This window comes from Pelmatolapia mariae, linkage group LG12 (assembly GCF_036321145.2).
Source record: "Pelmatolapia mariae isolate MD_Pm_ZW linkage group LG12, Pm_UMD_F_2, whole genome shotgun sequence".
Classification (NCBI taxonomy): Eukaryota; Metazoa; Chordata; class Actinopteri; order Cichliformes; family Cichlidae; genus Pelmatolapia; species Pelmatolapia mariae.
This window is the reverse complement of record NC_086237.1, coordinates 20,364,534-20,391,828: the sequence shown is the minus strand read 5'-3', so window position 1 is coordinate 20,391,828 and position 27,295 is coordinate 20,364,534. Positions and strand designations below refer to the sequence as shown.

Sequence of the window (27,295 nt, the reverse complement as noted above, 5' to 3'; positions counted from 1 at the left end):
GTGCAATGCCAGTGTCCTCCGTCCCTCATGGGAAATGTGGTTGTGAGAATTTGAAATAACATCTTACACTGCAGTAAGTAAACCTTTTAGGAGGTGTATGGTACATTTAAATAAACGCTCTCATTGTTAAATAAACTCCCATTTCCTGGAAGACGAGGATAGAAAAAAAAATGTTTTAACACCATTTTGCACAAAACAATCTCAACGTCAGTACACACTCGCGGTGCTCGATTTGTACGCGAGTTTTTCTGTTATGTAGGAAACTCTTTTTTTTTGGCTCAGAAACTGTTTTTTATTTTTTCAGTGTAGATTTTTCGGAGGTTTCTTTCTTGTGTTTTTGCTGCAGCTATGTGCATGTTTGCATGTTAAATGTGCACTTTGTGCATTTGTACTTTTGATTTGGAAATAGCAGCAGACAACACTTTATCTTCTGTAAGGCGAGAAGAAGGCATAACAGCAGCAGAAATGAGAGGCGGGGAAGAATCAAGCAAAGGAGCAAGTTGATGGCTAGGCAGGATGGAAAAAAAATGTGTATCAGGTCTCATTGTGCCTCTAATGTCATTACAGGCAGTGACTCCTCTATGTGGCACGCCACACTCCCCATCTGTCAGAGCAAGATAGGCAGGGTGACGAATGGCTATCACTGCCACCCCCCCTCCCTCCCTCCAGAGTCTGTATCTTTTTTGAGTGAAGGGGGAGACGAGTGACCTAAACCTGGGCGGTAGCCCACACGTAGGTGGGCCTCTATGGTTTTGAATCTCAGCAGATATTAGGGCTAATTTAACATGTTAGCAGCTAAAGAGATTAGCAACATGTACATCTGGGGATTAGAGTGATAGCGGTGGATCATCTTATAATGTGTTCATTCCTTTCTTTTTCTTCCTTTTTTTTTTCCCAGTGAGCATTCGAGCTAAACTTGAAACTGAGAGGCTGCTGTGTAAGTGTGCACGTATATGTGTGTTGGAGGATATGTCTTCACCTGTCTCTCTCTATTAGATCATGGTTTAGTTGTATCATTACCGAGACAGGGACGCTTTCTCATGTATTCTATTTTCAATCTCTAGGTGCCTTAGAACTGAGACACCTGTCTATTGATGAGGAGCAAAGTGAGCCAGTAGTCTGTGATTGGCACAAGTTTTAGACACTCTCCCAGCAACTTATAGTGTGAGAGACATTATAGAACAAAGTAAATAAATATTTATAAATATGTTTTTAATAAGTCCTCAAGGTGACGTCTCAATTCCTTACCAACCCTACTTTAACTTAAAACTTCATACCTGAATTTCAAACTTCAAACTGATTTTTACAACACCAGCACTGCCTGGTCTCGAACGACGGAAAGACGGGAAGTAAACACAGATACGCGGGGAGGGGGAAGGATGTGACATCAGCAGACATAGACAATCAAAGGTGCTGAAGGTCTTTCCTTCCCCAAATCGCAGGGTAAGAATTAGGGTTCAAAACTCAACTGCTACGCTCCCCTCTCATTTCCAGAGGTTGACAATGAGAACAAATGAACAGAAACCATGTTTTTCTCAATACGAAATACTTCAGGCCTCAGTTACTTCTAGTTCCTCAAAACGTGTCTCTTGGTTTTGTAAGGCTATGACATATTTTGAAGGAGTGTGGGGGCGGGGTAGGGTGGGGGGTTATGCAGGAACTCATGAATCAAAGCAAAAGGCAAAAAAATAAATGTTGAAATCATAACCTTTCTGTGACGCATCAGACGAAAACACTCACTGGTTTCAACATATTTGAACAAAAGAATTTGTCAGGTTTGTTATGAGTGCATTTTTAGTTGTTCTTGGTTGCACACCCCCCTAAACTTTTATTTTTTTACTTTTGAACACATCTGAGCATCTTTTGTGGTAAATGCATACCTGCGAGGGGAGTGTCAAAATATCCCCATGAAGAAAAGTACCTTGATGCTGTGAACGTCATTCTTCTTCTTTATTCATTCTCTGTTTACTTTGCTGTGGCTTTCATCACAGCAGCAAACTTTACCAAACATTTTCAAATTAAATTAAGGCATTAGGATTATAAAAGAAATTAGAGAGTGAATGTAAATTGGAGGACTAATGCATAAATGATGATGTGTCTGTTTTTCATGTAAACTACAATGTAAAGTTTTACAAAAAACAAGAAAGCTTACAGACATGTTTAATTGTGAAAGCGTTTACGGTCGCTCCCACAAGTAATGTGTGTATATAATCACTTTTGCATTTTTCTAAAATTTTAAAGTATCAAATTGATATGATGAGTGAATAGAAATGGAGGGGACAGTGTACAGAGGTCTGCCCTTCGTTTGGGCAGCTGTACGTCTCACTCAGCACCAGGAAATGCAGGCCTTGGGCCATCAGAGCTGCAACGCAGATAGGTAGCCATCCGTCAGAGCCAGTACGGAGACAGGTGAGAGCCATCTTTCCATAACCTAATGCTGCCTGCTCCAAGGACAAAATGATTTGACACGATGCGTCAACCCCTCTGTTTGAAAGGAGGCCAAGGGCTGTAAGCAGCAGCTGCTAGGCCAAAGGTAGATGAGCAAACAGGCCCACGCTAAACCTAGGTAAAGCTAGCTCGACAACAACAGGGAGAAGGACTGGCTGTTGTGGCTAAAAAGGAATTCCTTGTCAATTCTCAGCAGCTTTTTGTTTTTTGTGACTGTGACTTACGAACATGAGAGATGTATAAATACATTTTGAGGACCGCAGCTCACCACAAACATACTCTTGAACCAAGCTGGAAAAAATGGTATCAGTGAAAAAAGGAGAAGAGAAGAAAAAGCAGAAGCATAGGCAAGCCACATTTTGGAGAGGCCCCGGAAAGACTGGAGTGAATCACCATTTCGTACATTCAGTCTTTCCATGGCTCGAGCATAAGAAGTGACAATGGCTGAATTAAAGCATAATGCATAGATAAAAGTTATATATTTTAAAAAAAGAAAGATAAGCTTAACAGAGGTGACAAAGTACCCGACAGATCAGTGTACAGTGTGAGAGGCTGAAATTAGAGGTATCAAAATGGTTTTGAATATGGAAGTGGTGCTGATTGTGGCGATACACACATCTGATGTTTAAACACAAATAACTTCACTAGGTTTCACTTTATCATCACCACCACAGTTTCTTTCACTTCTTCTTCATCTCTCTCTCCCCTTCTCTCGCCCTTCAGTCAGCATTAACCACTGTCTCAACTCGCATGTTTCCACGTTTACCGAAGGACCCAGGTGCGACCAACTGCTGACACCAAAGGTACAGGAACAGAAAATTAATGCACACACGTGCTTAAATGACCACACTGTCACAGGACAAGGTCTGCGTGCACGGATCAGGAGTTACATGCTTATCTGGATTTAGAAGAATACAAGCAAAACCATAATGAACAATAAGCCAAATGTAACAAAATTGCAGTAGAAACCCTTTACTGAGCACACCCAGCCCCCCACAGGAACAGCCGGGAGTCATGTCACTAAGAACACAAAGCACTGACATATTCACCCAATTATGTACTCTGCCGAGTATGACAATGTCTCGGGATGTTAGCAATGTTCTCCAGTCGGAGGGGAGGGGAGAAGGGCAGAAAGTGTGTGTATGTGTGTTTTGAGTCAAGAGGTTTCAAACTGAAGCTAAGGCCTCATTACTGTAGGGGCTATGCTTACTCCAACCCTGTCTCCTAGGATTGAGGTTTATATATACAAGTAATTTCTAATAGTGAATACATTTTGAAGAAAATTTAGCCCCAATCATAAGAAAGAAATAGTGTCTGTTTGGCTGGACATGTAAGTAAAGATTTGAAAGTTAACCCGGTTCCTTTATTTATCTCAGCCGCAGAATGTAACAGGTCTTTGTCTGAAGCAGGCTTGTTATAGAGACAAACCTTCGTTTCCCTTGACTACGTTAAAGTTACTTCATCAGTCTGTTAGAGGACAGTGACTCATTCTGGATAAAACTCAGCAAAACAGTTGAGTACTTGGCACTCGCTTATCTCTACCAACACGGAGACGGTCATCAACCAAGGGACCTAAAACACTCATACAACAGCTGTAGCTGAACTGTATACGGCACAGAGCAGCCAGCTTAATTTTAAAAACATCATGCAGCCATTTCAAATTAAAAGTTGTTTTAATAGAAACAACCTATTATTTATTTACTTTGTTTAATTGAGGCTTTTATTGTGAAAAACATGCAACAACATTAAGGTGAGAGACGGCTGGCCAGCATGCTGGGTTCGGCCTTTGTTTCTGTCTACGGCGGTGCCTGCTCAGCAGACACAGAGGCATGGCTTTAAATAGAGCATCCTCTTTTAATTGAGGAAATATCACATTAATCATTTTTTATGGGTATTTTTAGATACTAGCAAAACATATCGATCTGGTTGAACAGAAAAAATGTCAGCGCCGGTTAGGAGCTCTTGCAGCACTCGTAAAAAAAAATACAGCTCTTGAACAGCTAGATTTAATTCGCTCCACATTGAAAGCGGTAAAAGAATTTGCTCCAATAGGATATAATTTCTAGGGCGACACGAGTTGCTGACTTATAAGATACAGACAACTTCCCATAGCAGTCGCGTGCCCCAACTCTTCACCCCACACTGTATCAAAGCCACACATCACGGTGAAGACAATCCACTGATGATTTCATCACACCCCCCACCCTTTAGTCTTCCTCTATGCCACAGTATTCTAATCACCCTAATTAAAAGCTTTGTTCATTTAGAAATCTCTGATGACAATTTGTTTCACTCTACCCTACAGCAGTGGTGGCTGTGAAGAGAGGAGAATTAAATTTGATCTTGTGACAGCAATTATTAAATGCTCCCTCCTGGCCTCAATTAAGGCCTTCAGGCTAATGCTAACATGGCTAGCCCTCACGCAACCGCAAGGTGCCGAGTGCAGTTTTTGTTCACCAACTTCATACTGTCACCCAGTTTGTTTGTGTGTGTATATATATATATATATGTGTGTGTGTGCGTGCTTCAGTTTGGTAGCTATGGAAATGAGCAGTCGCTTATGGGCTGTTACCTCTTTTGCATTTTGTTGATGGGAAGAGGTAAATAGAACAATTTCCCTTTTTGAGGTTGTTAGAACTAAGTCAGCATGTACAGACAGGCAGACCTATGAGGAAGTTGTGGAATTTACTATTTTTCCTTTTCTCGCTTCATCAGCAAATTTAGAGTCCACAACGATACCATTATATAAAACGATTATATTTTTGTCCTCCGCGACGAGCGAGCGCCGGAGCTGACGGTACATCGGCACCTCTCCCGTAGCTGTGATGCTCCCAGCAGCGTTACATGTCATGGTCACAGCCTTGCGGAGCTGAAATGGGAGCCACAGCTCCGCTTTGACTCTATGCACAGTGTGTGGGTAATTTGCAGAGAAGTAGAAGGTTGCACACTTCAACAAGCATGTCCTTCATAGATTCGACCTTCTGTTTTTCTTTTTTCTTTTTCTCTTCCTCCGGTCCCTGTGCTCTGCTAGGAAACCAAGTAACCTAGATCATAAAGTAGGGAGAAAAAGAGTGAGACAGTAAGAATGGGAGACAGAGGTAGAAAAAGAGACTGAGAACACGAAACAGCATGACAGACTGGCAGGAGACAGCCACATTATTACACCCTACCACTAACAACACTTAAGAACACACACACAAAAAAAAGAATACAGAACACACTACTTGGATGATGTCATTTTTTTCTTTCTTTCTTTCTTTTTGTTACCGCAAGCTGATTGTGCTGATTATTGGTGAGCATTGTTTCCCTGTTGATGCTGAGCATCATTAAACAGAGATTGTTCCACTGTAAGTGTTTGTTTAAGCATGGCTGGTTTAATGTTTCCAGGCACTGCCTCTTCACCACAGACACACACACACACACACACGCACACACATGCCGCTCAATGTAAACCTGAGACACAAGCTGTATGTGCCGCATCTATAATTTATGCTACTACTGGGCCTTTGTTTTAAGCCTCAAACGTAAAGAAAGCCGTAAACGCGAAAGCGAAACAAAGCACTGAAAATGTGTCCAGTCTCATAAAGAAAAGAAAAACAATATATACATATATATAACGTGTAACGTGCACAACATGCGTAACGTGAGTCTTTTCCACCACACAGCCTGAACTCTTCTGCTCTCACAGAGCGTTACAGTTCCCAGGGGAAGGGTGGTGGCGGTGGGGTGCATGAGGCAAAAGGTTGTATGGAGTGTGGAGGGCGTGTGGCGGCATACGGTACCTACAGATCAGCCTCTGTTTAGGGGAGTGGCCCCACCAAGGCTCGAGCCAGGCCAGACCCAGTCCAAGCCTCTCATTAGTCATCGGCTGGGTGCCGCGCTCCTTTTTGGAGTGGTTAAGGGGGAACTGGTGAGGGTCTGGCTGTTCCACTGTACTCCACTCCCAGCACCATCACAAACCGACCTCATCAAAGTGAGCGCTCGTAATTTGTCACAGAAAGCAGCCAATTAACATATGTTAAGGGAGGAGGGAGGACTAGGAGAAGGGAGGAGAGGGTGAGTGAAAAAAGATAGCGTGTGATTAAAGAGTCTGCACAGCTGCACAACATCAAGATGGCAAAGTGAGGTTTGAAAGAGACCTCAGACCCAGTAATCTGATAAAGCATACTGTTACTTAACCCTCATAAGCAAGAGCGAGAGAGAGGGACAAGGAGAAAGGGGAAGAATGAAATAATAGAGACAAACAAATATTAAATTACTGCTGTGAATCTACAAGCTTTGGCAGAGTGCCTCTGCTCTCAATATGTGGCCGACAGCGAAGGCCGCTCTATCACACAGAGCTGACCACTCCCGCCGAAGCGCCACTGCAGTTTGACCACACTCTATTTTTAGCTCAGCGCTCACCATTGTCTTTGACGTAGCTCACACTTACGCTAAATTCTGCCAGGAATTTTTTTTTTTTTGTCCTTTTTAACTCTTTGTCTTCCCATGAAACGAAAGCTGTTATTTCATTTTTCATTTATATTTTTTTCTTCTTTTTCTGTCACAAAGTCTCAGACAAGTTGCTTACATTCTGACTTGTTTGTTTGCTTTCAAATTCTTGTTCCTCATGGTTGGTTTTTAAACGTGCAGCGCGCAGATATTTATGCATGTGTGAATGCCTGTGTGCGGCTGCATGACTGCGCCTCGGCGAGCGCACGCGCGCGCGTTTATGCGTCTGTTGTTGTTGTTGTTGTGGGGATGTCTTGTGAAGTGAGCTGTGTGATATTCTGCCTTGTTGTTGGATACGGTGGCATGCTGAATGCATTAGCAGCGCGCGCTGATGCCATTCTGTGTTCTGTCGTCTTTCAGCCACCTCTGCCTTGTCTCGCTCTCTGCGGCGACTGATCACACGTCTTGACAAGCGAGTTTGGGTCGTCGTCTGCGTCGCCATCTTTTTCTCTACGTGGGCTTCAAGTTTTTTTTTGTTTTTTGTCTTTTCGTTTTCCACCGGGGAAAGGAAGAGAAGTGTGGAGTTAGCTTTAAACAAATTTGAATGTTAAGTTGTTGGGGAAATCCCCTGAATAAAAAAAAGACAGAAAACAATTCTTTATTCCTTGTATAGTTACTTGAGAACATTTAATTATAAATTATTTTTTATCATCATCATCTTCATCATTATTAGCTCGTTTTTCAATTGAAAATCGGAAATGAAAATGCATAAACGGATGGCAGAAAAGCAGAACAGGCATTCTATATAAATCGTGACTTGCTCCCCCCTCTCTTCTTTCTCTCTTTTGCACTCTTATCCTTGCCATCGACCATCAGTCGTTATTTATTTATTTTTCCTATTTGGGGAAATAATGGGCTAAAGTGGCGGAGCGGAGGAGCAGAGGAGTGTGGGATGGAGGGACAGTGAACAGAGGGGGCAGAGGCGGGTTTGTGTTTTGCTTCGCTGGGCTTGTTTCTTGGTTGAATTTTTCTCCTCTCCTCTCATCGGCTTCGCAAGCTGGTGGATCAGTGAAGGACCTGGCCGCCTGGAGAAACCACCACCCCCACCCCTCCACCCACTCCCCGCACTCAAATCCCTCTGCTGTGAGCACAGCTGCACCGTTCACATAACCTCGCATGTCCCCCTCCCACCCTACCCCTGCCCCTCACCCCCTCCGCTAATGATAGCAGAGCACGTCCCCTCCGCAAGGCAACAGCTTTTTCCACTTCACGTACATACACACATATTCTGCTGTGCACGCCCTCAAGAGCGCTGGACACATGCATGCAAAGACCAGCGGGCACGACATGCCCCTTTTTCCTTCTTAAGGTTTTTCCCTTGATTTTTTTTTCTCATATCATTCAATTCCCCCACCCTCCACCCCTCCACTCCTTCTCTGCCCTGAGAAAAATCCCCCAGCCTTATGACCCAATGAAGGCCTGAGAACATGCACAAGAAAGCACACACAGATACACACACACACTTAGATGAACCCTTTAACTGCAACTGCCCATTTTTCTCCCTCTGTACAACTTGCCACAGCGAGTGACCTGCATCACAGCTGTGTGTGGGAATCTGAGTAGGAGGGTGTGTTTGTAGGAGGATTGAGTGTGTGAATGTATGTATGAGCACATACCTGGACACGTCAGTGTTCACACCACATATGCTGCATCTATATTTCTGCATAACTGGCTGGGCTATATGTTCACTATATGTATGTATTATCTGCTGCGGGCCTGCGTGCGTGCACGTAAGCGGCGGAGGAGGGAGGCGAGGGCAGTTCTGGCCTTCTGCAGCACCTACTGTGCATTATCCCAAATAAACAACTCATTACACGTGTATTTAACCAAGGGGAACTGGCGAGTAGTGGAGGCTAATCCCCGTCATCGTTCCCAGCGTTCCTTTTCTGATTAGGCTACAGGGAAGTGGAGCCCAAGAAGGTAGGTTGCTTGCTCGGTGCAGGAGGAGGAAGAGCGAGAGGGGAAGAGAAGAAAGAAAATCATTTGAGTTAACTTCCCACAAGTGCCTTTCTTAGTTATAGTATCCTTTCTCTCTCTCTCTCTCTGTCTCCTGCTACCCTCTCGCCTTCTCTCCGTTCTTCTCCCTGTGGATTTTGCATTGCTCTTCCTTGTTTTCGACCATCTCTCAGAACTGGGTCATCGACAGATTGTGCGGCACCATTTTGAAGAACATGGGAGGGGAAAAAAAAAAAACACGTTCTTGCTGTGAGAACAATCCAAGGTTTCTTTAACAAGTACCCCGCTTATCAAATTAAGCTGTCAAAAGCACATTAATAACAGGCAGCACAATTCTCTTCACAGAGAAAGGGGTGGGGGTGGGGGGGTGAAAGCGCATTCGGGAAAAAAAAAGATTTCTCATTCGCTGTGTAAAGAGACAGTCAACCAAGGGCAGTGGAGCTTTTCAAAGATTTCTCCCTCTCTCTTTTTTTGTCCCACTTATAATATGATTATGGGGTCCCTATTATGAGGGGCCAAGATGCAGAGTGTCACTCATTTAAAGGGTGAACAATATCTTGGGTTAGAGTGTAGCAGTGATGACACTCGTGTTTAAAAGAATTACAGATGAAAGAGCATCTCGGGATAATAATGCCGTTTCAAAAGCAAACAATTAGATATGGGCTTGAGAAGTACGATGCCCTGTAAAGAATACCAGAATTAATCAAAAATAAATGTAGTCATCCACCCACAGAAGTGAGACACTAAAAATGAGTTTGACCCTGGAAAATGTGAATCTTTGAAAAAAAATAAATGAATGTCAAATGGTAAAATCTAAATAACATCCAGTTCTGCTCCTATAGCTAACCCTATTTATTAAATGCTCTAGTTGCCTTCGCAAATCTGCAGTCGAATGATTCCATAAGAAATTGAGAGTACAATGAGAGGGGAGTGAGGATCAGACTCAAAGTTAGGCCCCATAGGCAAGACACAGAAATGAAATCAACAAGACAACTCGGCATTCAGATGACAGATAAGAGAGCAAGCCAGCCCGTGCCCTTCCACACATGAACTAACTGTGGAAAAACCCAGTTCTCATACACTCCCCTTAAAATCTTTTACTCTGGACTACATTTGAAAAGAAAAAAAAGGGGAATTAGCTTGTAGGGTTTCTAATCTGTACGTTACAAAATCTGACAGTGTCGGCTAAGACTAAACTGCGAGCCCTTTCTGCGCTTTTTCTCCAGAGGCTGATTTTCTCACACCCTCAATCTGAGTCCAATCCTGTTTGCACGGGCCCCAGAGGGGCTGCTATGTCATAGCCTGGAGTGGGCCGGCGGTGGATGGATGTGACGTGGAGGAACTGGGACTCTGCTGTGGGGAGGCTGGAGCCACGGCAGGTATCCCCCGCACTTCCTCAGCTATTTTTAAAACCACGAGTCCGGAGCTGGGCCAAAAATAAGACAGAGGCCATTTTGGCTCATGACAATAAAAGCAAATAAAGATCCCTCACTCACACACTTTAATGCACACGCGCACACACCAGCGCCGAATATGAGGAACAGAAAAGTATCCACGCACACCGCCAACAAACAACAACAGATAAGAAGTGAAAAAGGTCTTCACCTGACAATGAAACTATATGTCCTGCTATTGAGCATACACAGATGTGCACATCCGCACATACACAACAGACAAAAGTCAATATCAAGGCTGAGCTATTTCTGTAGAGAGCACTATTTAGGAAGTGCGGGCAAAGTGCCAGTATTCTCCTCAGTATCGTCTGGCTGTCATTGCAGTTATACAAACTCACCTCTTTCCTCTCTCGCCCGCTCCTCACCCTTTCCACCCAACCCCTTGTTCCATTGTCACTGCTCTCTCGCTCTCTCTCTGTTGTTCTTATATACACACACGCACACACACACACACATCAAGGTTATTTGTTTTTCCACTGGGTCGAACCACAGTGGCAGGTGAAAGCATCTATTGGCAAGATAAAGAGAGTGGCTGGTGTGAGAGCACAAGGCCTCACTCTGCCCAGCAAACCTTGAAGTGAAGCGCCGGGCTGGAGTTTCAAACAAAGTGCCCCCTCATTCATTATACATGCAACTGCACTGAAAATCTCCTTCCGCAATGCCATCTTCTTCACATCTCTCTCTCTTTCTCTCTCTCTCTCACTTTGCCTCTCCAGGCCTCTCTCTCTCTCTTTCCCTCTATCTTCTTCCCTCTCTTCTCACATCGGCCCTCTTCGTTTTCTCTCATTTTTTCCAGACAGAGCATCCATAAAGTATGAATAAAATTAATGACATCACGAGCTGCACTTTGGAAGAGCCACTGTAGGAAAAAGCCATACATCACAGTGCAGAAGGAACTGGGCTGAAAAAAGAAGAAGACAGAGAGAGAGAGAGAGAGAGAGAAAAGGAGTGCGTGAGGTCTACGCTGTTTCACTCTTCACCGCCTCCAGGGCCCTTCCTACTGTGTGCTATAGTGTCTTATTAAGTTTGACTTCAGATGCACATTAGCTGAAAAAGTTTAAACACTTTTATTATTGTTCAGCTTTTTCTGCATTTCTTTGTCCCGCTTTCTCCTTAATTCTTTGGTCAGCTGAGTAAACTACGTTTTCGAAACAGTCCCGTGTTGCACATTATTTCATAGGCTGGCCTTTGGTGTGGGAATGGCACAGATGACAGTGGAAAGAAACACTGGTGTGGGCTTTGGCAGGACACCGGCTGGTTAAGCAGTGTGCTCTGCAGAAAAGGGAGAGCACTGAGAGCATGGATTCTTTTTTTTTTTTTTTTAATTCCCCAACTTAGAAAGTGTTAACAGCATTTTCAACGACACAGAGGATCTCCTGATTTTACACAGGTTGTCCAGATTTCTAAAGCTGTGGTGAAAAAAGTCACAAAAGCACAAAAAGAGAGACAGACGTATCAGTCGTGCCATCTATTATTGGATATTTACTGTTGCGATGTTGTATTGAAAAAAAAACCCAAAACAGCAATATCACATAAAAAGCCTGACGGGTTAGAATTCAAGTCCTAATTCCTCTGAATTTGGTGTGAACACAAGATCTGCTATAAATATCCGATCGCAACGTGACGCTCAGCGGCAGCGCGGATGGGGAGCGGTGGCGGCAGCGGCGCGGATTGTGGCAGCCGAGCGAGCAGGGGGTTTCAGATGGATGCGAGCTTGTGTGAGGCCAAGGCACAGAGCTACCTCTGTGCGTCTCACAGGACTCTGTTGCACAATGACTCGGCTATGTTGCAGTTGTGACAAAGATAAATTACAGCGACTGGAAAACATTTCTACATTTTTTTTCCTCACTCTCCCCATCCCTACACCTTCTTTTTTTTTCTTTTTTCTTTTTTTTCTTGGCATTGGTTGGATTCCAAATGCGTCCCACACCAAAGGAATATGGTGAAGGCGGGTGGGGGCATCTCTCTCTGAAATAATATTAGGGCGTAAGAAGTTGCTCCTAACTATTTACGGGTCAGGAGCAGGGTTTAATCAAAGAAAATGCCTTTGGCTGCTACATTTCCATAAACAGACAGGAAACACTTCTCTGACAAACTGGCTTCTAAAAAATCTGTCAGATAAATTCTGGTTTCGCCACGTAACGGTTCAAGTCAGCATTACAGATGTCATGTTTGCGTTACCTCTAAAACTAACTGCGCTGTGCAGGAAAAGAAGAAGAAAAATTCTCTCAGGATTGAAAGTTGGGTAAGTCTTGGGAAGTTAATGTGCCAGTTTATAAGCCTGAAAACTCTCATTTAACTCTCATTTGAACATTTAAGTCTTGATGTTGGAGGCTTTCAACCTAATTGGAATGATCTCATGTTTGGACAAAGAAACCCAAACTCTGCTCTACTCTAAATGTTTCTCTTTGTCTTATCATTCAGACTCCTCTGCTCCTGCACTCCTCCAGCCTTCTCGCCTCCCGGGCCTCTCTCTCTCTCTCTCCCTGTCCAAATATTTCAGACAGCAGGCCTCAAGTATGGTGAGGTGTTTTGGGTGTCTCTTTAGGTGGGCTGCAGCTGATGATATGACTGTGCGGTCAGCACTGCCGAGCACAGACCACCCAGCAGGCTGCTGCCGTAATAATGGCCAACAGGCCAGGCAGGAAACAGGAAACAGGATGAAGAAGGGCAGGACATCCTGTTCATCTAGATCAGTGTGTTAAACATGACATCACGAACGCATCGAGATCTTAACGGAGGGTTACCTGAGCGGAGGCCGAACACTTTGTCGCCGTGCTCTTAACTAACCTCTGCTCAAATAAATTTCCATCTGTGTTCTCTCTGCGCGCGTATCTCTCTCTGTTTTCATGTGCATCTGTCTTCTCAGTTTGCCTTTTCAGCCCTCACACTGACACTGTTTTCCAGACTGCTCCATCATCGCAGACATCAAATCCTACCCTCTTCAGTGTGAGAATAAAGGAGAAAAAGAAAAACAAGCATTTTCATTTGAATATACACCAGCAACAACCTCACAAAACTCAGACGAAGGAAAAAAAAAAAAAAAAACACGTACGCACACAAAAGCACAAAGATTCCAGCGCACGAATACACAGAGACAAGACGCAAAGTTGAAAACGCACACACACACACCTCCCAGACACACAGCACACACTGACAGACAAACACACAAAAGAAACAGCAAACACAAAGCACAGCACAGCCAGAAGTCTACTTTATGCAGAAATATTCTAAAGTGTGTTTTACAATACAATTAAACATCAAAGGCTGATATATTCCTCTGTGATCTTTAACACCCCAGTGAACAAACCCCACACACCCCCATCCACTTACAGCATACAGAGAAAGTTGCTGAACGTCACTGCTAATTACTAGATAGAGACAGAAGAATACTTTGCATCATTATGCAAAAACCAGGACATATTCAAATATATGCATTCAATCCACCAAAAAACCATTCAAGGACTGAATTATTTACTTTTTGATTTTTTCTTTGTGTGTGTGCGTGTGTGTGTGTGGTAAGTTTTATGAGTAATTGCAGCTCTTATGAGAAGATACACAGACAGTGCTCCTAAGGCAAAGATGCATTTGGATAAACATTTCTAACACGCACAACAGTTAGGACAATGAAAGCGAGATCTGCTGAAGATGAGTAAATAAACACATGGTGAGGTTGAGCCCTGCGTATTTCACTGGTACTATAAAACGTATGAAAAGAGAAAAAAAAGAAAGAAAAAAAAGAGAAAAAAAGGAGACTATTCCTCCCATGCAGCAACTAGAGAACACCTGCCATGTGCAATAAACAGGAATGCAAGAAGCCTTTAAGTTATTATAAAACATAAGCATTTTCATCTGCTTATAAATTGGCAAGAAGAATTGTTTTCTCAACAAATGCCTTAATATTTCTGTTATTTATGCGAGGCAAATTTTACTACACGCACAGCCTGCACTTTATTGCGTTACATATGCTGCTAAACCAATTAAACGTTTTCACATGCAGGATACACAAGGTCGTCTCTCAGCATTTTAAGACATTTTCTTACGTTATGAAGCATTGCATATGAGGTAAATACAAATGTCTACATCTGAGTCTTATATCAGCCTCTCATTTGAGCCAAAGGGCACGAAGTCCACTTAAGAGTTCTTCAATATCTACCTCACGATCTTGCCAACCGGCAATCTGCAAATGAATGTTTTACTGATGTTTAACTGAGTAAACTCTGCAAACTTCTTCCAAAATATTTGAAGCCATTAGTGAAAAAAAAACAAAAACTTTAAAGCACAGCTAAAGGGGCTTTTAAACTGTTTGCTTAAACATAAATACATTGGTTGTCTCCATTAAGCAAAAATGTTTTCATAGATCTGGTTTTCCATAAGGTGGGGATCTTTGAAATGTGCCTCTTGTACAGTATTAAATGTCTATGTGAGCAGAGATCAGGGAGCACAGTGGTATAGTTTACACCCCCCCCCCCGAAGATGGAAACTTGGTAGCAGGAATAGAAGTTACCACCAGTAAAACTAATTTATGGGTGTTAAATTACACATTTATAAGCAACATATTAGGCATTTCAAATGACAAATATTTGCTAATTATGCTGACTTTGTTGCAGTGCCTTGAAAACACATGGCATTACCCTGACCGTGGCATACAATGTGTTCCCTTCCTTCACTTAACTAAAGCTTTACTGAGCCTTTGGCGTACAGCAAAGTGCCCTGACAATCGGCTCAATGCCCTGGCCAATCACAGAGACACGTGACCTTCTAATCCCTCTCTGTGAGAAGGGTAAGAGTGTGTTGTCGCTGTTGGTTTTGTGAATCAGCGCCTAAAATCCCAAATGATTTGTCAAGATGGAGAGGTCTTAAGAGAATAAGAGAAACAAAAGCAGCGCAGGCCAAATAGTGTGGGTGTTGATGCATGCATGTGTGTAAAAGTGTGTGTGTAAGGAGGGAGAGAGAGAGCGAGAGAGAGAAAGGAGACAGAACATGCTTTTGTGCACCTGTGTGTGTTTGCGCACGACTGCATACAAGTGTCCGTGTGTGTGTGTGTGTGTGTGTGTCCGTGTGTGTGTAGAGGGTCTCTTAGATTACAGAGCTTGGCTGACAGACTTCTCAGTGTGTAATCGTGGGTCCACATGCAAGTGCTCACCTTCCTCTGAGCGGATTAACCTATCGCTAAATCCCAAGAGAGCAACAGGCCAGACAGGCCACACAGAACAACTTCATTGACGATAGTCAGAAAAGGAAAGCCACACTTATGATGTTGTTTTCTAAAAAAAAATATAAATGAATGCACTCTGACTTTTTTAAGACTAAAAAGTTCACATAAAAGTTTAATAAAGGGTTACTGGACAACTGGACACCACGTTCCCTTCAGAAGTTCTTAAAAATCTTAAAAATGACATATGCCTTAAAACACGGAGCATCTCTCTTTTTTTCTGAAAGTGAACTGAGAAATGCAGTCAAGCGGTACGCAGTGTGTTTTAAACGCACACATTAAATAAGCTGGTATACAGCTACACACAGAAACACTTTTACCATTCTGTAAGTGCCTCAAAATACCTCATTTACATAGCTGTTATTTTAAAATTAATTTAATAGCTTAATGAATCTCAAAATACTCTCTAAAAGTTACATTAATTATATTTAATTTCAAGCAGTTATCACTATATTAAAGCCCTGTTCATTTCTTACTTTTTTATATAATTTATTTCAGAGACAAAACTGTGTTTCAGCTTAAGAACTAATTCAGCCGAATATAAGTAAAGAGATAAACGTTTATCCTCACATTAAGCATACGTTTTTTTGTCCACAGCCAACTCAATCCCCAAATCTATCTAAATGAAAATGAAATGTATAATAGTAATTTTAAATGTCACTGCAAGCCCGAGTTTCTCTGCACATTACATGGTGGGCCTCGTGTCCGCACACTTTAAGTGTAAAACAAAGAATCCATTTTTAGCTCCAAAGCTGAAACCTGAGAAAAGTTGCCACAAGTTAATTGTAGCCTCATGATTTTTCCTCTCATCGCAACAGGTTCAGTTGAGCAACGTGAGGCTTAACCAAACTCGCAATATGAATTTAATCATACTTGCTCTCTTGTAATAAGTCAGTCTCAGTCACAAAGGCACAGAGAAGAAATTATAGTTGAGCCTGAACAGCCAAACCTCCTCTAAAACACTGATTTACAGCACAGTCCGCCGTGTCGCTCATCTACATAAATTTACATCCAAATAAGTCTAAAAAAAATGTTTTCCCCTGTATTGCAGCGAGGATATGATTAGCTATTTATTTAATAATTATCAAAGCTTCTTACATAATATACCGGTTTAAAGTTTAGCACGGCATAATTGCCATCAGTTCACCTCAGTTTAGAACGTTTATTTCGTGCGCAAAGAATATTCACAAACTAGGATCACTGTTTCCCTAATCTGTTGCTTTGATGGAAATCTGAAATGTAAAAACTTGTGCATCTCCTTTTGCCTATATAATTTTGTTTGAGGTAGACTGAACGCTACATTTTACAACCCAAATCTAACTTTTCATATGCCACCCTGCCCAAAGGCGCAAAAAGAGGGCATAAAGTATAGTGTTAATGTGACCAGCCTGTTCATTGGCTTCGGGACTGTGCGCCTGCATGTGGACGCGAGAAAGCTGCACAAGGTCGACACAGCAGTGACACCTAAAATCACCACACGGATCTCCTAATACACCATAACCAGTTATTTGATGTCGCTCGGTAACTATATTACATTGCTGTTACCGGCACGAGTCGAAAGGGGGTCACAACAAATCAATACACGCAGTTGCTGTACTTTGTCAGGGGAGACAACGCGCATCAAACTAGACCCTCAAGTTTCCCCTTACGGAACATTTCAAATAAAATAAATAATATTTTTTTAAGAACCATACGATGGAGTGAGGTGTTTGCCAGTGAGTGCCAAGTGGTGCAAGTGCGGTACTTACTTTATCTGAAATCTTGTCCCGAGTGAAGCGAGAGAAGGCTACAACAAGCGGTCCGCCGGGTGTTTGGTCCGGCCGTTTGACAGGAAGGTTGGAGCCGCTGCTTGATGGGGGACGGAGTTCGCCGAGACGCACTTAAAATCCAGGAGCGCAACTAAGCAGGAGGACGGCGCCGAGAGGAAAAAAAAGTAACCTACAATACGTGGTATGAGTCCCTATAATGTCAGAGAAAACTACCCCTCTCTCTCTCTCTCTCTCTCTCTCTCCTCTCTCTCTCTCTCTCTCTGATCCGACAGAGCTCGCTCAGGAGGCGCTGAGGACGCACCGTCTGGTCTGCTAGTGCGTAGTGCCGGTGAGCGGCGAGGGACTCGGTGGAGCGGCTGTGTTGGAGGTGGTGCCGGTATTAGTACTGGACGTCTGAAGCTTAATAGTGATGTTGCGAAGCTGTTTCTGTTCCTCCCCACAATCCCGACCAAGTCTTTCCCTAAACCTTCTGCTCTCCTGCGTGAAGAAATAATCGATTTTTTTCTCTCTACCCCCTTTTCTTTTTTAAAAAAAACTCCTGAAAGGGGGCGGTCTCACATTTCCCAACTCCACTTTAATGAACGACGCAAGGCTCTTAACGCTTTATTATCGCACCAGGCCCGACAGAGTGGACACAATTAGTGCTGAGAGAGGACCGCTAGAGGAGGAGGAGGATGATGAAGAGCACCCCGAGGTCTGCAGGCGACAGCATGTGATGAAACCCGTACCGCGAAAGTTGTGTTTCGCTCAGGCAGGTTAAGTTTTCAGCCTCTTGTTTCATGCGAGTCACATCAGATGCCAAGTACACCAAAACTTAAGTCTGTCGTAGCAAGAAGCAAAACACTTCAGCGTGTTTGAGCACCTTTAGTTTTTTGGGTTTTTTTTTAGAAAATACGTTAAAAAAGACTCACCAGTTTCTACAAACACACACTCGCAGATGATCCAACATCACTCATTATTTTACCAATAAGAGTTTAAGATTAATTATCACATTAAATGACATGATTCTTCCCTCAATGCGATTTCGCTGGAAAAGTAGGAGCAACTTTAGCAACTCCCGAATAATGCCATTTTCTAATTCTCAACAATTCCTTAGATGTCTGCTCTGCCTCCTTTCTCAGACGCTGCAACACTTTTGCACATCCTGCACCCCGCCAATCATTCTTAGGGACCCAGCTATCTCCTACAGATAAGCCCTGACAGAGACAGTAAGCATTGGGGAATTGCCAAGCCTTTATCCGTCCAACCAAATGATTTCAAAACATCCACTCTATTAGTGTGAAGATAACAATTAGAACAGCAAGTTTGCCACTTCAGATAAGACACAGACAGGCAGTGCATTGGCTCTCTGTACAGAGATGTATACCAGATAGGCCTCATAATACCAGAGTTCTATTATACTCACATTATATGGGTGCCGTATCACGGTTTTAGGATTTTTAATGGCTGCCCTGAATGGAGCTTGTTACGCTACAATACACCGTTAGGCCCCATTGTTGACTTTATATCAATTTAACACTGAAAAAAGGGAAAACATTATCACAGGCTTCCAAAAGTTTCTTCCATCCTGATATTTTAACAAACTAACCCCCCCTCGGCGCCCCCTATATACAGTTAAACAGCAAACCCCTTTCTCTTTATTAGCTTTGCACTGTAAAAGCAATACAGACTGCGTGTTGTGTAAATAGACACCGAGTGACTCCATAATCTTCCCCTTCCCTTTTGAAGTTCACCTACGACGCATAAGCTATGCAAGCAGTCAGCTACCCAGTCAATCAGTTATTCAGTCAGTGAGGGTAGGAAATGGTAAGACATCAGGTAATAAATAAATCAAGCTGACTAATCTGCTTGACGGGTGAACATTACAGCCTGTAACCGAAGCCGCTGGTGTCTGATGACTCTGAATGCCACCTTCACATCACCTGACCCTTTAATCTTTAATAGCATTTCCTCTGGTCCCTAGACCTCCATAATAATCAATAAGGTGCTGTTGGACACAGCAGGTTCATAAACGCGACACGGCAGATATCAACGGCGTTCCATGTCAGCATGTATGAAACGGCGCGTTCACAGAGTCACAGTTTCAACAGACATGATTTCCTCCTTTCAGACTTCTTCTGGTGCTCGCACCTGACAGTTGCAGTAAGTCTCCAAAATACATGGATAGCTGTGGGTGCTTATGTGATTGTACATACCACATGCAGTGTTCCTTCTTCTTCTTCTTCTGTTCGTGCCCTCCCTCTTGTAGCTTTCTATGCTGTTTGCGAGAAGTTCACTGAAGAGGTCCTTTCAGTGTTCCCAGTGCTTGAGGTCGTCATTTGGTTAGCACCTGAGAGGAGAAGCAAAGTAGGCAGGCACGGTGAGAAGAAGAGTGAACCAGCCAGTGAAGTGCTTACTGCTTCTGTGTAAGAGTAGGTACTTGCACATAGTGTGCAAAGATCTATGTTAACATCTGTGTAACGTGTGTGTGTGTGTATGATAGCCATGTGAAACACAGAGAAAAAAATGGGGGGATGTGGAATACATTTGAATGGTGAAAAATCATTAAATGAGGCAAACACTGGCTCATGCTTATTCATAAATGACTGACTTGTCTACGGGGATAAACCTATGGTGAAACCATACTAGCAGCCTCCCTCAGTTCTCATACATTTAATGCAAAATAGGGAAGACCTGCTGTATATTTTGCTCTTGAGACTACTGAGCACAGGTCTAAGGCTAAATATCTATATCTATATGTATTATATACAGCATTATAACCAGGCTGATATTAATCCACATTGCAGAGCTGAAGGTGTGCCACATTGTGCTATTAAAACTGATAAATTTAGAGTTAGTTACACAATGACTGTGTGCAAATAAGCAGAGCGCGTCGTAAGTTAAATATTATATGTTTTGGCATTTGTGTTATCTTAAGACAAACTATTTTCTCATTAATCAAAATGAGCTAAATTATTAGTTTCTTGCCATCTGAAACTTTCCCAGACCTACTCATTAGCCATTGTCCCTCCCTCCTACATGCAATCCTGAACTTGTGTTCTGAGGAGTGTGTTTGCGAGTGTGTTGGAGTGTGGGTTGACAGTCTCATCAAAGCCTGGTGGAGGAAAAAAATCAGTTTAAGAGTTTGCCAAACAATTATGTAATTTCAAAATATGTCACAGTGTGCATAAACACACACTTTAGGCTTTCGGGTAAATTCAGTTTCGTGAGGTTTGGCTTCGGCTGTGCATAAAAAGTGAAACAGGGGAAACTGCGACTGGATCTTAAGTCAAACATATAAGTGCGGTTTGCTGATATTGATCTTGGTTGGATTGTTTCTTAAGCCTCTCCTGGCAGCCACTTCACAGCATGTGTCACACGCACGCACCGAACGCACACGTGCAGAACAGCTTGCCTAAAAATGTATGTGTGCGCGCACGCGCGTTTGTTTTTGGTAACAGAGGGAGAAAGAAAGAAATGCCTCTCTCAAGCAAAAGATAAACACAAACACATTTCCAGGGCAAACAAGAACAGCCCGGGCTCACTGCAATCTGTTGTCGATCATGCTCACGTGAAAACACAATCTGCCTGTCACAGTAGATGATGTTGTCAAGCGCTCTGCCTCACTGCTCCTGAGAATTAGCCAGCGATTACAGAAGCACTACGAAACACGCAGAGTATTTGTTGTATGTCGGATATGTCTGAAGATGCTTGCAGCTTTATTTGGTATTTACCGCTTTCTCTTCCTGCACTCGTTCCCTAATGAATTTTAGACACGTTTGGTTTTTTGACAATAGATTGATGCTACATGATGTGACGACCAAAGGCTTCACAGAAAGCACAGAAAGACCTGCAGGCCAATTTAACTCACATGCTCAGCTGGGAATCTATAGATCTCACTTTTGCAGGTGGAGATGTCTTATGGGTGTTTCAAGGGTAATCACAGCAATATTTTTTGACTCGGTATATAATGCTAAAAATTCAGTGCATATTTATTAAAAAAGATTTTATTTTTTTTATTATTCTTATTCAGCCTTATTGAAATGCATCACATATTATGTATCATTATAGTTAGGGTTAGGTCAAACCTAGAATGACTAAAGAAAAAACCTGTGTATAATAATTAAAACGTTATTCATAATTATGAATCATTTTCACGTGCTATGTGTATGTAATGTGACAGTATACATTCAAGAGCACAAATATCGAGGAATCCACAACATGGTCCATTATTTTATACAATTATTAAACTATAATGTCATTCATTCTTTGTTCATTTGAACTCCTAGTATCTAAGCCATACAGTTCTCACTCAGCCTCAACATCTGGGCTCTGTTCTCAGGAAAAACACACCTGCTTTAGAAAATGAGAGACATTCCCCCGCTGATCTGTGTTTGGTCTTTGGGTAAGTCATCTAAAGCGTGGTATTATTCATAATTTGAAGCTCCTTATTAATAAGGATTATAATGAAACTCACAGGGCAATATCATCAGTAATTATAGTCGAAGGAATTGTACTACTGTACTTTATAATTAAGGGAGCAAAGGTTAGAAAATCAGGTTTAATTAACTGAAATCATATTTCTCCTTGTTATAATATATATAAAACAAAGAAAGTCATATAACCATGAGGAAGTATTTATTTGCACTTTTTTTAAATATGTGAACATGCAATTCAGCTTTTAGGCAATATCTCCTTGTTAATTTTATTTCTGAAAGAAAGCAGCGACGCAATTCTGCCTTAACTTGGCACTCATGCCTCGAGGTATTTTGCCTCTGCAAGAATCAGTTGTATGCAAATGTAAAAAGACTTGATCAAGATACATATATCATAACTTTAGGTCACTATTGTATCACTTTACAAGAAAGCTGATTTTTAAAAACTGTGGTGTCAAATATTCCTACATCCTGTAGTTTTACTTGTTATATCTTGAAATGTAATAAATAACAAGAGAAGTGACCTGCTATATTTCAGTGAAACTGTATACGGTTTTAATGTTAATAACACATTTTTTTTTCTACTGTGTGGCTACATCTTTAATAATATCTATCATCCAAAACTGCAATGGCTATATAACAAGCCCTTAACAAGCAGTGTCAGTCAGAGACAGCTCGGGTGATTTGCATGTGTTGCGTTTAACCAACACTATTCTGTCTGTACACCTTTCCTGCATTATGGATGAGGCACAAGCTGAACAACAAATTCTCCCTTTGTTCTTCTTGATTCTCTGGTTACATCACAGGAAAAGCTCCATGGTCCTGTCTGTGACTGCACTGGCACACTGAGACACAGCGATGCTGGGTGCGCTGTTAATCAGACCTGTTGCTTCTTTGCTTTGTTATATCACATCTACGTGGGCTTTTCGACACGCAGAGACACAGACCACAAAGCAAGCACGTCTTCCACATATTTAATTCGAAGAACTAACCGTGCCACCTGTCGAATGGATGATAATAAACAATTTCAATAAGATGATCACATTGGGAAGAAAATAAAAATAGCTCACGTCGACTACAGAGGTGATTATTCAGCCTTGATACCTGCAAATTGACTGCCAGCTTATTTTATTTACAATCAAAATGCTTTAATGTCACATATGTCATTAATGTGACAGGTGCCATCAGTGTGTGCCATCTGCTATATATGAACAACACAGTGTACAGGCACTGCAATTAAGTGTGCTGCCTGCAGGGGAGGTCTGCACCCTTCTTAGGGGAATGGAGAGGTTTAGCAGAGGGGTTAACTGGAGGTGTTCTCTGTGCCCCAAAGTTTGACTAACTTTTTACCCTAAACTACTTCAACACGGTCGTATTTTTATAAACTGTCTTTTTAGGCATTTTAGCCAAGTATTTTTTTTAAACAAATATTAAATATCTCTAACCGCTATCCCACAAATATTTTAATTGTTTTTAATTTACTTCCTTCATTATTCTAATCCCTGATGGTTTTTTCTCTCCCACCTCCTCCTCTCCCCGTGTCTTCTTTGTGCTTAACTGCCACGCTTACTGTCTGTATATCAAGGGCTCAAAGTTCTCTTTGTCTCCAGCAGATTGCTTCGCGAGAGGGAGGGAAAAGAAACTCACTTTCTGCTAATGATTTTTCCTCATTTTGAATGGTTGGAAAGTAATTCCCTATGAACTGCTCCAACAAAGGCACAGTTATTCCATTGTTCTTGCTGCCCTTTCTCTAATTGTGCCTATAAAAGAGAGATGCCAGTGATACTTTTTTTTTATGTCTCAGTTCAAGGGGTGCCCACCGGTGTTTCCTGAAGTGGTGCAAAAGCTGTTTCTGAAACAACATTATTAGTGTTAAATGTGCGGCAGTGGAACAGAGCCCACGTCTGAGCAAAGTGCCATGATCAACATGTCAAAGAAGAAATGCAGACTTAAATTACAGCTGAAGTTTGGCTCTGTTATGTATTTGTAAATAATATTGAGCGTAACATGTGATGGGAGACAGCTGTTTCTTTCTTATTTAACCATCAACTATGGTTTCTTTAAACCACGTCCATGATCGCTCCCTGAACTTAAGCGCATTTTAGAAAGGAACTGGCAAAACTTGTTCTGCTGACAAAGGAGGCAAATCAGAAAGCATTAATATGGGTCACTGGCATTGGTGGTTTAATTAGAGGCAGCAGAAGCAATATAGTTACATGCTGAGCAATAAAAGTAGTTTTTAATACTGAAGAAGAAGTAAAGTTACATTATTTTTAACAGAATAATACAATATAAAGAGTAATATAAAGATGATCCTTTGTAAAAAGTTGCACTTGCACGTCCTGAATAACCAAAACCAGCTGCAATGCATCCAACTATAGCACGAAAGTCTGCAGTTAGCTTTGTTTTGATTTCCCATAATAACTATTACACAGCAAAAGTCCCTCCTGCAGCTGTTGACCTCAGCCAATTCTCTTGACAATTAACAATCATTCAGCATGGCTCTGCAACTTCTCCCACACTCTCACCAAGCAGCTGATAGTGTCTCACTGAAGAAAAGCAACTAGAGTGGAATACGTTGTGTATCTAAACGAGGATTTCCCAGCTCAGATGTATGATAGCGAGGCCGACCATCGGCGCAGACCTGTGTTACACAGTAGAGCTTGGCAGACGAGCGGCGATGTCTAAAGCTCTTTGTGCCTCCAGGATCACCCCCAACTCATTCTTATTCAGACATGATCAGAGGAGAGGCAGGCAACTGAGATTAGCTGCAGATCAAAAGAGCTGCCTAGCGCCAGCGCTCGTGTTTTGTAGATTTAGGCGGCCCCGGCACACAAGCATTGTATCGTGGCGGCGGAGCGTCATACTGTTTTCTGGCCTCGACAGTGCTCAGGGGGTTAGAAGGAAACAGAGTTTTTAAACAGAAGGATGGACCGCTGCTGGAAGTCTTCCAAAATTAAATAATAAAGATAATAAAAAGTGGAATGAAAAGGAAAAAAAATAATAGCAGAATTACTACGCTGTTACTGTAAGCCATTACAGAACCAAGGTACTTCATGCATCACAATTGAAATCACTCCCATATGTGTAATTGGTCTTGGTTCAGTTCTAATTTGTTTTAAAAATGAAATGCACTTTCTACAGTAACATAGTTTCAGTAACTCGGGAGCATCTGGATCAGTGGTGCCACAAAATAACCATGGAAACTAAATACTACCAATGCTTTCTGTCAGCAGCAGCTACACAGTAACAACAAATCAGCAAATTACTTCTACAGTGTATCTTAACGTTCCCTCTAATTTACACAAAGACACTGTGACACAGTGGAAACCACAAAATGCATATCTGCATTGAATTACCTTCCACTTAACACCAGACAAAGTGAAACACTGAAACTCTTTAGAAAGCTACATTTTTAGGGAAAATTTGTGCTCGTATTATCACTGACCAAACTTTGACATTCACATTTGAGACATTACCACTTAAGTTAAAAATGTATTAATAATTATAATTTACTTACTATTCATACAACATAAAAAACAAACAAAACAAAACAAAAAACTGGAAGCAACAATGAAACCAATAGCTGACTTGGAAGGTGGAAAGACAGGATGAGGTGAGTTTCAAAGGCAGAGAGGCAACTGCACAAGAGCGCTCACCACCCTACGGAGAAAGAAAACAGTGCGTTTCCTCAACTCCGCTGACCATCAAAGCCATGGAATTCAGGGGCAGAGAATCAGTAAAGTAAGGACTGCACTGTTCCTGTAAACTGGGTCAAAGTTTCTACTGTTCTGCTTTTTGGGTGAATAATATGAGGACAGCAAGTCTACTCGGGTATCAAAAAAAGACGTGTGCATGTGTACTTCTCAAGTTTAGATGTATATTAAAAATGAAAAATAAAACTGTTTTACTTTTAAAGTAGGAGTATAATAAAGTTTTATATCCACTTTCTGTGTCAACAGTTGACTTAGTAACGATTTTAATAAATAGTCTAAAATACCCTGAACTTCAAATTTAAAGATATGAAATTCAGAAGCATCAACAAATTTAAATCTAATGTGGAAACAAACTTAAAAAATAAAACCCTTTTACGCAGTTTGGGACAAATGACATATTCTTACATCCCCTGGTGAAGAATAGTCCCCCTTCTGTCAATCAAAAGTTTGTCCAGTATGTCTTCATTAGACACCAAAATGTGAAACACACGTTTCATCTGAAGTATGTATTTGCATCTAGTGCAGCCACCTTGAGGGAATGAGTCATTTCTAAAGCAAACAGCACTTTAAGGCCACGCTCTTTCTTTCACTGATAATTCCAGATCGCGCAATGAGATGTTCTGAGCAATTACCCATAACGGTACAAGTAACCTAAACTGACTGTGAAGAATTAGAAACAGAGAAACAGCACAATATAAAGTTCCACTTTACTGACTTTAACCATTTTTCTTGCCTTGGAGACATAAAAATGTACACTCTTAAAACTAAACACACACACACGCACTTCCAGGAGCCTCAATCAGCTATTCCCCAAGTGCTCAACAGAGGTGATTGGCACCAGCTGGGACCTCGCTCCTCCTACAACACTGTTTGAGATTTTTTCTCTTTTTTTTTTTTGGTGTCTTTCTACTTTTTCAGGAGCAGGAAAATCTAAATGTAAACAGCAGTTAAGTAGATATTCTAGCCTTGTTCATACTGGTATAGGCACTTCTGTGTTGGGTTACATGACAAAGACATCATTCACTAAATCCTGCGAAGCTATAATGAAACAATTAGGCAATGCGGCTGCAAAATAAATTTCAGAATGGTTTAAATTGTGCAGCTCAGATATCCAAATTATGGCTTAATCTGTTAAACATGTCATGACCTGCTGTGCAAAGTGTTTGAAGTTCTGACAGAGACAGGTTTTCCACTAAGAGAATGAGATTCAGACTAGAGGGTGGAAAAAAAAGTGGAATAGGTGTAATTTATAAACTCACCCGTGCCTTTTCTCTGCTTCTCCAGGAAGCTACACCCTCCAGCACCAGCTGAGGTCCGACTGAATCAAACAGGTAAAAAAAAAGTTGAAAAAGAGAAAAAAAACCAAACGTGATAATGGATAAAAAGAAAACAAAAGGCCACAAATGACCTTAAATAGATGTCCTGCATGTAATAAAGCCAGACCAGCTGGCTTTGAATAGAACCCCCAATTTGGGTTGTCTGTTTGCCCCCGGTCTCTGACTGAACTGAAACCAGGTCCGGTTCTTTCCAACCATCTCTACCACCCCTACCCCTCTATCCCAGCTGAATCCACCTGTCCCTATCACTCTTGGGTAAATATAGCCTTCTGAGGGATCAGTGTCACCCCCCACCCCCCATTTCCCTGATGCATACACATGCCCCAGACCTTTGTCAGCACTGGCATATAAGCCCTACCAAGAATGCTGCCAGCTCCACAGTGGCAAAAAAAGACTCCCCTTTTTGCCCCTTCACATATCCACAGTTCTGCTGCACACAAACTTTCAATATCCTCTTTTAATCTTTCTTAAAAATATGCGTATATATACATATA

The 27,295-nt window shown here is 41.9% G+C and overlaps 1 protein-coding gene across 8 annotated transcripts in view; it reads right to left on the bottom strand.

Annotated features, from left to right (window-relative positions):
• The window catches only part of mef2cb (myocyte enhancer factor 2cb), a 59,891-nt gene extending 42,069 nt beyond the window's left edge, over nucleotides 1-17,822 (bottom strand). For 4 of the 8 annotated variants that reach the window (XM_063489226.1, XM_063489228.1, XM_063489223.1 and 1 more), the window contains exon 1: nucleotides 17,313-17,817. The gene's annotated coding sequence lies outside the window, so the exon portion shown is untranslated. Of the gene's footprint in view, nucleotides 1-17,312 lie in introns of all 8 variants that reach the window. The other 4 variants (XM_063489222.1, XM_063489224.1, XM_063489229.2 and 1 more) reach the window with 3 other exon arrangements.
• Nucleotides 17,823-27,295: the final 9,473 nt, after the last annotated feature.